We start from the raw sequence: 15,452 nt of genomic DNA, 5'->3' as shown, positions 1-15,452 counted from the left end.
TTTAAACCAGAAATATTTTTTTAAGAGCGATGAGAGGATCTTCCATTTTACAAGGCAGCAAAATAACTGCTCCAGGAAGTATTTATCCACGAAAAAACACACTATACGTTTTTAATGTGCCCCAGATCAAACAATCCCGCTCTTGCCCCTCCACTTGTTGATTGAATTCCTTAGTGCACTTGTATTAGGTTGTGTGTTACACAGGACAGACTAACCGACTCAGCACCACTAGTGGCTGGCATCTGCAAAGCATGCAAGTATTAAAATTGTAGTTCTAGACTGACATTTCCCGTCATGCTTTGGGCAGGGTTGCTCCCTTCCTTTTCCTATTCCAGACACACGCAATTTTGGGGTGCGAGCTCTGTGGGTGTGCCTCATGGATCGTGTGATGGGTGCAGATGCTGGCTGGCGTGTCATGACTGGGCATTATGCTGACACATTCCACCTCCTTTGCTTGGAGATGTAATGCAGCTAACAGTTTAGAAAACGAAGGTTGCCCTTCGACTGTATCTTTATTAAGCAAAAAAACTACTGTAAATAACTCTGAAACCTGCTTTTGTTAAATAAAGCCTTTTATAAGATACCACTGGCTTCACGTTTTCTTTCGTATGCTATTATCCTTGCATGATGCAGCAGTTTCAATGACGTCAACCACCCACCCCATTGAACTGCTTGAATGGAGTGTCCTACTTTGATGTCTTTTCCAGGAAGGAGTAGACCGGATGCGCTGCATTTGGCGGTCTTCTCCAAAATCAGTGATATTGTTAATTTGGGATTGTTTTAAGGTACTATAAATGTGATGTATATCTATTTCATCTAGATTTTAATGTTTTCTGCCAAGGTCTCTAGTCCTGGGAAAGGCTGATATTGTCTCATGAAAACTGCTTCCTTGTTAAGATTTGTGGGGTGGTAGTCTCATTAAGTTTTGTCAAACTACATTCAAAATAAGTCTGGAAAATACATCCTGAAAATTCACAAAAGGGTTTAAAGCAATAATCAACTTCTATGGTGTAGGCATCTGCTAATTCCTCCATTCCATCATATTAAAAAAAAAAAACGAAAGAGAGGTGTTGCATGTCTCTTCTGTTTGGGCAGATAAATCCGCAGTGATATTGTGAACTTGAGGGAGTCCCTTGGAGGAAGATCCCTAAGGATATGAGCCATGTAATTGAAACATAGTTCAATTACTTTTTTTGTACCTCGCATGTGTTCTTTTCCCCCCTAGAGGGGTATATCATTTAAATAGGAAAATTCCGCTCAAGAATGGGCCCAATTAGTTCATTAATTAAATCGGGCCACAAATTAATGTAATAATGGCAGATCTATGGGTGTTCTATTCAATACAATATTTTGTCATTGTTTAGTAAACTTATAACCTAGTTTTACCTTCTAGTAGCATTTCACGAGTCAGTGAAATCCACATTTGCTGAATCGTATCCTGAAACATATTGGTGCCTCATTTTCAACTGATGTTGTCCACTACTAAGTTGTTATGGCAGTATACATTGTATTATTTCAATGAACAATGGTGTGCCTGTCTCCTTGCATGTCAACAGTTTTAAAGTTCAGATGTAGATTCTTTCCGTTAAGTTTCCCTTCACCAGACCTAGAGTGACTTCTTATGGAGTGAAAGGGATATCAAGAAACCTCCCATTCTTGTGGTCTTCAGTTGTAGGCTGCAGTTCAAGCTCCGTTGAAGAGATGTTGTGATGTCTATCTTGGAAGGTGTATGACTTCTCAAAATTGTGTCTCCATATAATCTAGTATTTATTACCATGTAGACAGGATTTCGTCCCTGTCCTTGATCAGGTGCCTATTGAGTGTCTCCACTGCCATGGTTTCACACACTTTTTTGTATCCGGGTTCACGTTGTGGGGAGTTTTCTATTTACATAAGAGAGCAAAAGGGGCTGTGCCCTGACAGCCCGCAAGATGAGCAAAAAGGCTGGCCGGCGAGTTTCAGAGGGCAAGGATCTAGCCTGGGACTACACATCCACAAAACCCCTGACCGACTCCCCTTCAGAGACCCTACAGGGCACAGGTGTTCCTGATTCCCCTACACTGGACTATATTTATTAGGCAATCTTAATACACAGTGAAGAAACGCGTCAAGAAGATTAAGTCCTAGGGGTGGTCAGAAAACTCACTAAGGTGTGCAATACCACAGAGGAACGCCTGACATACCTTGAAACAAGAATTTTCACGACTGAGTCAGATCTTGCTGCTACTCTGCACAATCAGAAGTGCATGCATCCCAGTTGGATGACATACAATGGAAGTTGGAAGATCACGAAAATAGCCAAAGGCGCAACAATCTCCGCTTGTTAGTGGACCCAGAAGTGATTGAGGGTTCGGACATTCTGGCCTATGTGGTAGAACTCTTACGTGTAGCCCTCCCCAAACTAACAGGCTGCAACTGGTCACAAGAAGTGCAGCGGGTCCACAGAGCACCATTCACGCTAAGGCGACTGCCCAGGGAAGGTTCTAAGCCAAGGGCTATCCTCATCTACCTTGGAAATTTTCTCCTAAGACAGGCTATCTTTGAGAAAGCCAGGCCTGAAGTGCAGCGCTCCAGCGGCAACTTCTCGTTCTTTGTTCGACCAGACTTTTGCCATGCCACGGTATAGAGACTGTGTCGGCTGCCGCAGCTGATTAAGCCCTTCAAGGCAAAATGCACAGACGTACGTGGTTAACACTGCACATGTAAAAGTACTCTTTGGGGGTCAAGGCAAAATAGTTTTTAGATTGTCTTCAGCCATAAGAATTGTAAGAATAGGGCTAAGTGTGTAGGAAACTTACATTTGTATTCAGGTTTTTGACGCTAGAACTAGGGCTAGAATTAGGGCTGTTTATCCTTTTGTTGGGCCTTTCTTTTTGCACTTTTTACCACTATTGAAACATGTTTGTATAACTCACTGGTCACACGTGCTGCATCCATTTCTTTCAGACTGCATTGCGGGCTGGTAGCTTCTCAAGGGGGGGGGGGTTGGGAGAATGTTGTTGACAACATGTCAACTATTGTTGACCACTACTACAGCCCTACCGCCCCCAATAAAACTAATTACATCTTCTATTCCAAATGCCCCTCTAAATGGAAAAGCATTTTCATTCAACATTTCCCAGTCACAAAAACTTCCATAATACCCCATGGCCACAAACTTTCCACCACTCCCTCTCCAACCTTTTTTGGGGAAATCAACATCTCCATTTTTAAAACTGGAAACATCCTCATCCTAGCGGCCGTACCCCATCTTCACACCTTCGAACTCCATTTCAGATCCTTGGCCATCCAACTTTCCAATTCCTCCAATAACCTCCCATACTTTCCACCTCCTCTCTCCCCACAGACCCCGCCCCACCAGCCCTCCTCTCCTGACCTTTCAGCATCCAATTACACTATGCAAACGTTGCCACCCATCCCCTCTTTCCTCACTATGACCCCCCCCTCTCCCCTTGATCCTCTCCTCACCCCCACACTCCCTATCCCCCTTGCACCCAATCAGCCCACCCATTCCCCTCCATATTACTCCTACCTCCCGGCCCTCTATCACAGTCTCCCCTTCCTTTCCTCCACCAACCCCCCTCACTCCTCCTCTCCCAACTCCTCCTCACACTCGCCGAATAACAATACACCTCACCCAGATTCCCCTTCCTTTCCTCCTCCACCCCCTCATACCTCCTCCACCAACTCTTCCTCACACCCTCTGAATCGCACTACCCCCACCCTTCTTCTCCCAACTCATCCTCTCCCCCCCCGAACTACACCCTTCCCATTTTCTCCCCCCTCACTCCTACACCACTCCGCAACTGTACCTCCCTTCTATCTCCAAACTCCTCATCCCCAGAGGTCTCATCTCCCCCCTACCCCTCCATGCCACTCCTTCTCCCCTTCAACTACAGCCCTCCCTGCTATCCTGCCTGCATCGGCTCATCTCCTCCTCAGAACAGGCCTCCTGCCTGCATCTGCTCACTGCCTCCTCAGAACAGACCACCCTCTGCAGCTAACTCCGAACCCCCCTTGTCTTATCTCAAACTCCCTTCGCAACATCGAACATAACCTCTCCACTCTTACCAGAGATCTCTCTCGTCTTAGGAATGATTTCTACAACCGCAATTCCAGCGACCACCCTCCCCGAAGAAACACCGCTAGCCCTGGTCAAATAAACCCCACCACCTCCAAACCGTGGAAAACCACTCCCTTGCTTTGCAGGGCTCAGAGACCACTCCGCACCTCTTGCACCCTCTCCCACTGGGAGATTTCCGACCTACAAAATTCTTACCCTCCCTACTCACCCACCGTGAACACGCCTCCCCCCTTCTCAAGCATCTCCGTCATATTAGGGACTAGTCGTATTCCCTTCTCACCTGTCTCACCTAGACCCCCTCCTCATCTCACCTCCATCCATGCCCTCCCTTCTCCCAAACCCACTCCCAAACCCCTCACCTGCATGCTTGTTAACTGCCGCCTGCTGTCCGACATGCCTTAGAAATCTCTGAAACCATCCTTAGCGAATCCATTGACATCGCGTTCCTTACAGAATCCTGGCTTAATGACCACTCTACAAGCATTCTAGACCTACTCTCACCCCCGGGCAACTCCTTCATTAGGAAAGATAGACCCATTCGAAAAGGCGGTGGTGTAGCTATCGTCTTCAAAGATGAACTACAGCTCTCCCTTATCAATAACGCCGAATATGCTTCCTTTGAATACCTTGTAGCCGAACTCAAAATACAGGGCTCCCACCCCATCCGCCTTCACAATATATATAATCCGCCCGGAAATCACTACCCATTCATTGACGAGCTATCTAACCTCTTTACCCAATCCTCAATATCCAAATCTAAAAACATCTTCCTGGGAGACTTTAACCTCCATTGGAATGATACCAAAGATCCCTCAATCTCCCTCCTCTCTGACCTCGAAATTAATGACCTCAAACAAATCTGTCAGTCACCAACCCATTCCAAAGGAGCCACCCTTGACGCTATCATTACCTGCAAGGATCTAGCCCTCCTATCTAATATCATTCCCATTGACTGGTCCGACCATCACCTTATCCTGTTCTCCATAACTACCTTTGCCTCCCCCCTCCTACCAAAACTACTAAACTCATGAAACTGATCAGAAATCTGTCATATCCCTCCCGACTTACTTGAATCCAAACTACATGCCCAACTTCTCGCTATCCCTCCCTCAACACGAATGAACTAACCTAACAATATAACAAAGCAGTCATTGATACCCTCGACGTTGTAGCCCCTCTCAAACTCAAAAAACAAAGAAATATCCCCTCCAAATCATGGTTTAACACAGAGCTAAATAATGAAAGCCGCAGACTCAGACTGACGGAAAGATTATGGAGACAGCACCCCTCTCCTTCTAACCTGGGCCGCCTCAGACTTGCTAGATCGTCCTACAAAAAACACATCTTTAGACAAAAAACTTCCTTCTTCAGGACACAACTAGATCAAGCACAGAATAGGCCAAGAGAACTATTCAACATTGTGCACAATCAAACTGCTTCCGCTCCCTTTGTCCCACTGGCCTCGACGAGAGGTCTTTAACATCATTACCAAACTCAAGCCTTCCTCCCACACCAAAGACCCTCTCCCCTCCAAACTTGTCCAAAACCTTAAACACATCATCACCCCTTCCTGGACCTCTATTATCAACAGCTCCCTTGCCACCTATGTCCCCACTTCATTGCAACTTGGCCAAATCACCCCCATTATCAAAAATCCTTTGGCAGACCCAAACGACCTCAATAACCTTCGTCCCATCTCCAACCTTCCCCTTCTCTCTAAAGCCCTGGAAAAATGTGTCCTTCTCCAACTAGATAGACACATTGAACACTTTAACTTACTAGACCCCTTCCAATCTGGCTTTAGGAAAGGATGCAGCACTGAAACCGCCATGCTAAACATTGTTGACGACATCCACCATTCACTTGACAATGGCGAATCTAGCCTTCTGATCCTCCTTGATCTCTCTGCAGCGTTTGATACTCTTAACCACTCTGCTCTACTCAATGTTCTTAGAGATCGATTTGGCCTGAATGGTACGACACACAAATGGTTCGTCTAATACCTACAACACCGTTCTCAACAAATCAAAGTCCAAAATTGCCTATCTAACCCTACCTCCATCTCCTTAGGAGTTCCACAAGGATCCATCCTCTCCCTCTCTCTTTAACCTTTTCATGGAACCCCTCACACTCATTCTTAAACAAGCCGGGATCAGCTACCATCTCTACGCCGACTACACCCAGCTCTACTATAAGATTAAAACTCATGCTGACATCCTTCACCTCAACAACACTCATCAAGATTCAAGCCTGGTTCCACATTAACCACCTCAAACTCAACCCTAAAAAAACCTGAAATTATTATTTTTTCCCCTAAAAATAACCAGCTCCCCATTCAGAATTGGATCCCAGAACTTAATGCCCTCAACTGCTCCTTATCTTTGTCCCCCTCAGTCAAATCACTAGGGATCTCCCTTGACAACCTCCTAACCCTTAAGGTACACATCAACAAACTTACCCAGAGCTGGAACTAAATCAACACAATGTATTTATGTATTTGGCTAAGTTGCGATTAAGAACAGTAAGGTTTTTCAAGTACAGATTATATGGATTAAATAACCATATGTTCAGTAAATGTGGGAGGGTTGAATGATAGGATGAAACGGTTAAGGGTGGCCGAGTTTGTGAGGTCGATTGCCCCAGATATCGTTTGCATGCAGGAGACACATATCTCATGGGACAAAAGGGAGATGATCGCAATAAGAGGGTATAATTTGCTGTCCTGTTCCTGAGTTCTAATATTGGGGGGGGGGGGCTATTCTAGCCAAACCCCAAATAGGTGTAGCTTTCGGATACGCATGGTAGGTGAGCACTGGTCGAGTTTGAGGCAGGATTTACAGTCTGTGCAATATATGGGTCGAACCAGGATGACCTGAAGACATTTGAGGATGTTGAGCTAGCATCCTGGTCGCACTCACTGGTTATTTGTGGAGATCTCAACATTTGCCAAGCAGTTGAGACCCGGCAAGCCCATCAATATCGGGGAGACAAACCTTGAGTATATAGGGCCATGTCTTCCCTTATGGACAGCCACTGCCTGGTAGACACATGAATTACAAGCATCCTAACGATCCAGGCTATACCCATTACTCCTGCACCCATAAGAAATATGTTCGACTTGATTAGTTTTTAATAGCAGTAGGCGTGTTAAGTACAGTTGAAATTTGGAAGCTTCTGAAGGTAATCTCCAACCATAGCCTCTGATTTTAGAGGTCGAGGTCCGAGCAGCTGCCAAATGCTGCCACAAGTGGACATTCGGTAGGAAACAGCTGACAAATGTAACCTTTGTTGAGCATATCAGGAATTGGACCCAGGTTTTTAAAACGTTTTTTTTTTTTACATCAATAGGTACAGTGCTTCCTGAAATATAGTTTGGGATGATTCTAAGGCTGGCCTGAGGGGCGAGATCATCAGCTTCGCTTTTCATGCGAAGAGACAGCGCCAGGCTGAGAGGCTGCTGAGGGAACTGGCGGAGGCTGAGCAAGAACATGTAATACGGATTGCATGGGGGGGGCACAAACTCAATTTAAAATGATTACCTTAAAAGCAGAGACTAACAGATGGCTAAGTCGGAGATTGGCCGAAGAATTCCATTTTCATAAGAATGGAACATACGAGTATGGTTAATCAGTTGGAAAAAGGCTTGCTCTGCTTACATGGCAGAAGGCAGCAAGAAGTGTGTGATAGCCTCCATTAGGAAGTGGAAGAACCTACTCAGACAAGCGTCATACTTCCTGTGCTCGGAGATTTTTTTCTGTTATTATATAAGGAAGATAGGGGGGTACCCCATGATATCTCTTAGGTAGTAGTTTGAGAGGCGGTTCTCAGGGCTATCCTAGATCAACCCACCAGGAACAAACTGGAAATGGAAATAACACTGGAAGAGGGCCCAGCAGCCTTACATTATCTACCTTCAGGGAAAGCTGCCGGCTCCCGATAAAATACCTCTTGAATTTTATAGACACTTCAATCTCAGCTATTATATTAGCTATTAGAATTGTTTCTGGGGGTACCAAACAATGGGTTTCCACCAGAGTCTTGGGACGGTACCGATATTATATTCCCCAAGAATGGCAAACCCCAGGACAACCCGGTCTCGTATAGGCGGATATCGCTGATAAGCCATAGAGGAAGCAATATTGAAAACTCTAGACACTATTTTCATAAGTTTTATCTGGCATTCTGAGATGGTGAAGCAATCACTAAAATATCTGACTCTCCCACAAGGACGGGGTGGGCTGTTGGTCCCCAATATTACATTCTATTATTGGGCGGCTCTCCTACAGCAAATGCGTTTCTTATTGATTTCGGAAAATTACGAAAGGCCAGGTCATTTACGAACTTGCTTTAGGAAGAAAGGCTGATGCGCTGCTGCGGCAGCTAGAGCTGAGCTACTATAAGAAATTCTGTTTCAATGTAGTACTCAATGCCTGAAAAATATGGAGCAAGGCTCGCAAAGTTATGAAGTTCCTGAAATATTGCAGGTATATTCCTTAGTGGCGCTCTTCCCCTTTTCTTCCCCTTTTCTGCCTCTTTTCTGCGATGTAATGGGAAGACAGTGGGAGCAGCATGGCTTGACAGCAATAGTGTACCTCTATCACTTTGACCAGATATGCCCTTTTATTCCCTTTTATTCATTTGCAGCAAGGGTTTGGTATCCCCGACACCCAATATTTTAAATACGTGCAAATTAGGGAATTCCTCAGTCATTTCAGGGCGGCCATATCCCTAGAGAAAATACCTCTTCTGAATGTAATCATCCAGGGTGACTGTAAAATGAGAAACATTTATAGCATTTTGCTGAACAGTCTGCCAGATGACCTCGCGAAGACCCAGGCAAATTGAGCTAGGAAGCTAGGGGACCCGGACGCTGACCTAGACAATGCAATAGCATTAGCCATAAAGATAGTCCTGTCAGCAAGCCTGAATGCTATTTAACCTGTATTTTACCCCCTCCAACATGTTTGAGTGGGGCAAGAAAACAGATAAGTGTCCTAGTAGTGGGAAAGGCCCGGCCACACTGGTTCATATCAATCAAAGCTTTATTTCGATATAAAAAATATCTTAAAAGCACATAACGATTAAAATACAATAAATTTTTTGATTAAAAAACACTTCATAAATAATTAAAAGACCAGAATAAAAAGACATTAAACCATTTACAGCTTTGAACATGATTTTAAAAGTAGAAAAATCACCTAGTGAAGTTTGTCATAAGCCTTTAAGTCTAATCACCCATGCCCAGCTGAGGAATTTAGCTACCCCACAGGCCAATGTAGTGTTAGGATCTGTCTGTAAGATTCTTAAGGCAGAGACATGGCTCCCAGTCTCTCACTGGTTCATATGTTTTATGACTGCGCAGGCTACTCCCTCTAAAGAACCGACTGGAGCTCTTTTGGGAAACACTGTTAGGGAGCAGGATCAACCTTAGTCCAACTTTGATGACTCTGGGTCATGATCGCAACAGCGGCTTGGACACCACACATGTATTTTGTATTTGTATCAGTAGCTTTTGCCAGTATATTAATTGCTGACAGGTGGAAGGACCCAGAACCCCCCCCTTATTCCAGATCTGCCTAGCCCGGTTGTTCGGTATAGACAATCAAGAGATTAGCACTATGAAGGCAGAGGCAGACAGGCCAGGAAGCTGGGATAAAAATCTAGTCCCCCCGTTATGGATTGGAAGAACTATATTGATTGAGTATTAAATCGGCTTGATTGCTGCCTATAACTGCTGTAGCAGTGATCCACTAACCTAGAATATCTAATAATCAGGATAGTTAGTAGGTACTGGAAGGGTTGCTCTTATTAGGTAAACTTCATTTTCTTGTAGTTTCATCCTTTGGGGTGGACCAACACAGCTCTTTGTAGGAAGCAGCCGGTGTCTGATGTATTTGTAAATAATGATGAAATGTATTTACTATGGTGTTCTGATTGCGTTTTTTTTACAAATGGCATGTATAAATATTTTAAGCATGAATTTTGTATATGATTGATTTCCATTTTTTTCAATCTTTGATATATATTTCTCTGGGTAAAAAAAAAGGAATCCTATCAACAATACAGTAACTTAATGAATCTGAGACCGTGGTAGGCAGCACCCTCCTAAGTGTTTCCCCCTCGAGCCTCATTGGGGGTTGTTAAGAGCAAAACTAAATTGGGTGATATTAACTGGGAAATGGCAGTGTATATTTGAGTAGCTCAGTAGGAACTTCATTAATATGCAAGCAAATTACTAGTCCACAGTTCCTGGATGCCAGTTCCAAGTGCAAGGAGTCCTCCCTAGCTACTAAGCCTTAATGCACTGAAAAAGTATCAAAGACAAACTTTGTAATTATGGCGGTGCTGGTAGTCTGAGCAATTGGTGGTGAGAAATGCTGAGAATTGGCATTCCAATTTGTGTTAATGCATGCACCCTGGCATACAGGGCTGCTGGAGAGGCATTACATGGCTTGGCGTGCATTAGGCTAAATTAATACACCAAACTGAGCTAATCGAATACAATATAGTTAGGAAGTAATAAGAATAGATTAAGAGTGTGACGCATAAAAAGTGTTTGGGGTGTACAGATCTTACACCCTCCTTTTTTATTTTAATATGCTGTGATGTTTATATTGATGGTGGTAATTCTTGTTCATATGTTGTGTACAGGAACAGGTTAATATGTGTTAAAATATTATGGTTTGTGTGAGGGGGTAGAATTCTACAATGTCCCCTGCAAATGTAAGTGATTTTCTGACAGGGTTGGCTGACTCCTAGCACCTTTGCTACAGGAGGGGTTTGAGACACATGCCATTCTCCTCTCCTCATAAAAAAGCTCATAATTTGCTTTTGAAGTCCAGGAAATGTACTGGGTTTGAAGACGAACATTTTGGAGTATATATAAAAGTATGAGCTCTGTTGAAGTCTTCAGTGCTAATGCAGTGCTGTTGCAATATTACAGCCCCTACAGTTTGTTCCATCACAGAATAGTAGTTTTAGTAGTATCATCTTAATAATGAGGAAAAGGCAAAATGCGCCAAGCAAAAGATAACCATATTAAACAAAGCAAACAAGACTATGTTATATTGCAGAACAAGGGAACCCTTGTGGAAATGCAATATCTCGGATTATTGTATTACAAATGGAGATCAGGCAGCATTGTCACAAATTATACATTAAAAGATCTATTATTTTCCTCCGTAAACTGATGTCATTGCATATGTGCTGGGGGGATGGCTGAATTCCAATGCTAGTATCAATATTGGAATAGAATGAACTGGGTAAAAATGGTCATGTAATTCTCCTAATAAAGGATCTAATATAAAATGTACTAGTCTATACAGCATAATTTGAACTAAGAAGAATTAGTATTTTATCTGCTAAACATTTGTTTTATGTCTTTATATATTAACTGGTTAAGGCACCTTAATTTTATTTCATTGGTGAAATGAAAAGCTTCCCTAATAGCAATTATTGCGTGCACCAAGGTAAGTTACGCAAGAGATATTGACAAACAGCAGAATAGTAGCATATTCTGTCACAGCGTTGAATGTTGAGGAAATTATTAAGTCCTGTAAACCCTCCAGATCTCCAAGTCCTAGTTGCGCACCCAATGATGTCTTTAAATTTGGCTTTTGATAACTATTAGCATTAGTCTCACTATCCAACATTGTAATAAATATTAGGCAAATGCCAGCTTCTTAGATGGGGCCTGGGATCGAATAAATTAAAAAAAAAATGAACATATGAGACCGTCCCTTGAGCTTTAGTAGATCCAGAAGTAAAATCTTTGCTAAGATCATTTTGCAAGGATTTAGAAATTCTGTCACTGCTAACATTTGCTAAAATTGAATTAAACGGGTTTTTGGAAACGCTGTTCGAAGCTTGACAACATAATTGTGTTATCTATAATCTCCAGAAATAGGGAAATGATTTTTCAACTAAATGCCTACTTTGTTGATGATAGTCAAGAGTTTGTTTTTTCCACAATTCGTTTGGGTATACCGTACCGTAGTCCTGGCGGGTAGACACTTTATTAAATCCTATTATTGAGTTATACAACAATACAGAAAAGAATAAGTGATGTTACAAGGTGTGATGCTCACAAAAAGTAAGTTCAAGGAATCGCAATAAACATGGGTGCAAGTTTGCACTCTTCTATTCGGTCTATATGTGGCAATTTTTTTTTATAATTCTGTTTGACTTGACAGAAGAATTAAAAGTTTGGCCTATGCAACGCATCTTGTCTCGTTGTAATGACATCCATTAGTTTCCAAAGACTGATAAATAAGTTGCATGATTAAGACAGAAAATACGCTATCGATCAGTCTTAAAGAAGCAAATTATGTCATTTGTGTGGCACTTAAATACATTAAAAATCAGTAGGTCAATTTCTGTTAGTATCTTTTCGTCCTCTTAGGCAAAGAAGCGAACACATTTTCTTGGACATTCGCAAGATTTTTGTTTAGATGACATTACTTCTTTAGTCATATTCTTTAGATAGAAGTTTTGTGTAAACATCGAGGATAAACATGTTAACTTGAGGACAAGAGCGTTAGCTGTATGGAAACTGAACATAACGCAAGATATTGGGTCGATACCTACAATGTTTAAGACCACTTTATCTTGTTTGAGATTTAGCAGCCAAAGTAAAGATATAGGGGCCAATGTACAAAAGCAATTTATGAGTTCTGAAAGCAGTGCTCCAGTAGTACTCCTTTATGAACACTCACATGCCCTGTAAATCCGCTTTGGAACACTCAGCTCCTCAATTATATAAATGCAATTAGTAAAAAGTTTTTTCTATGTGTAATAATGTAGATTTTCCTACTATTAATGAAGGAAAGTCTTAATTTTATTAAAGAGGGGAAACAATGGGGGTTCTGGCTGAAGTGCAGTAAGGCTGTGCCAATATCAAAGTCAACAAACAAGGTGCCAGTACTGCGCGTTGAATGAACAATGTCGCGAATTGAGTAAGAAATCCTCAATTCCAAAAGACCACTCTTTCAGTCTGCTTAATCAAAAATATTTCTTTTTATTTTTTATTTTGTTCTTTTATTCAGGTTTCTATTTTCAGTTTTAATGAATTTAACTGAGATTGTTTTTTTTTGGGGGCGGGGGGGACATTTAAGAAGCTGAAAAATATATACAAATTAGCTGCAAACTGAGTCACAAAATACAACCGAATAATACAATCAAATAATTTACAATTTATACTCAGAACATTTGGTGAACACATATAACATTGAATGGACAACACTAAGTGCACTTGGAAACATATACACAACAAGACTAGACAATTTTGATAGGACATGCAAGGTAGGAAAATTGAATGAAACAACTTAAACCGAGTGTGACTGCCCTGTATTAATACATGTTTTTTGAAAACAGGTACAGACACCTCTATTCAATATGGAACAATATTATTCAGTATTTTCTAATATAATAGACCATCTCCAAGTTGGTTCTAAGTTTTAATGATCTACTGATTGGTCTGGATCCTCTGATCGAGCGCTCGATCAGAGGATCCAGACGCCCGTGGGGGACACTTGAACTATCAAGCGACGATTCCAACCAAGAATGATAGAAGGAATGGGATATAAATAATCGGAGACGAAACATTGAAAAACTACACCATAAATCCTGGCAAACTTTTTACACCCTCGAAAGACTGACCACCACATTAAAACTGAAAATAGAAACCTGAATAAAAGAACAAAATAAAAAATCAAAATAAATATTTTTGATTAAGCAGACTGAAAGAGTGGTCTTTTGGAATTGAGGATTTCTTACTCAATTCGCGACATTGTTCATTCAACGCGCAGTACTGGCACCTTGTTTGTTGACTTTAATTTTATTAAAGACACAGAGGTGAGTATTATGCTTCTCCAATCTTGCTTTAATTAACATAGCCGCAGTCTAGTACATATAAAAACTACACATCCGATCAGGCTTAGATCAGTAAGCGAATGGTGAAAGAACAGTAGTACTCATCGCAACCAATCCGGTGCCTAGAACCCCTATAAAACCTATCTTGACTACAAACAGTCCTCTTTCTTGCTGCTTGCAGTCAAGATAAGTATTATATTTCTTTATAATCAGTTGAAATATACAAGTTATCACTTTGCTGTTAATTTGGGTGCCTATATTGTTTATTTCCCCATCACAGCATTTAGGCGGCATCACTGCATTTCTGTTACACAACATGCAGCGCGCACAAGGACTTTCTCACCTCCCACGTATGCTGTATAGCCGAATACATTTTATTACGATTAGAGAAGCATAATAAGAGCCTCTGTGACTTACCATATAAGGGTAAATGAATGTTCCCCATTATTCCAATATTATATGCTTTGGGGCCATTTTTCGAAGGCGTGAAAGAGTATGTAAAATAGTACTACAAGAGTACTGCTTTATATACTCCTAATGCATTTGTGAATAGGCTCCAGAGTCTTACATTTTCAGACCTTGTACTTGCCAATATTACTGTTTGACGGAAGCTCAAAATCTTCTACTAATGGGGATACGATCTTGTAACTTTGTTGTGGGGCTTGGGAGGTTTCTGAAAAGTGACCGAGATGTGCCAGAGTGTGGCTGAGGAGCGACAATAAACGTAACCGTGCAGTTTCTCACTCATCATGGCAGCTGTGTTTCTGTCCAGTCAGTTCAGCCTCTGGTACCTCATACTCTATCACATCGTTGATGAGTGACAACTGATTGAATGTACCTTTGAGTTGTGGTGAATGTTGGTGCAAATAGAGCACACCATTGACCAGGCAGTCAAAAAAAAAAAAAAGTCAGACTGTGGAAAAAAGGTGACGGTGGTTGGTGGTGAGAAGTAAAACTTCATTATCTTAGCAGTGGTAGTGGATTGAAACCTTGAGCTTTTTAGTGGCGCATTACTGAAACCACGTGGTGATGCTTGAAGGAAGTAACACTGTCGATGGAAAGCATGCATGGAGCAGGCATGAACATTGCTGATTTGGGACATCTGAAACACAAGCGAGGGACAAAAGTGATGCACGCATAAGAAAAGATGCGTATCTAAGTATGTTGCATGCGCATTGCTGTGCGGTAGTGGTAAGTTGACTCTCGCTGAGATACCACAGGTCATCTTCTAAGGTGCTAGAGAGGTAAGACAAGGCCTGAGTCCATGTATGGGAAACTTTGTATCTTGAGAGGCAGATATATTTTGTTTAGTCGCCTACGACAGGCGCACCACTAATAACACTTAAGGAGTTTAACAAAACAATTGCTTCCATTGTGCAAACCTGTGGTTGATACACCATCCTAACAGTCTTCCTTTAATAAAGTTTTGGTGCTGATCTAGCGATTGCACTGGTTGTATCAAATCAGTAACTTCAAAGAGTATAAAAGAATCACATAG

This window comes from Lissotriton helveticus, chromosome 7, assembly GCF_964261635.1.
Source record: "Lissotriton helveticus chromosome 7, aLisHel1.1, whole genome shotgun sequence".
Classification (NCBI taxonomy): Eukaryota; Metazoa; Chordata; class Amphibia; order Caudata; family Salamandridae; genus Lissotriton; species Lissotriton helveticus.
Note: the sequence above shows the minus strand (reverse complement) of the source record.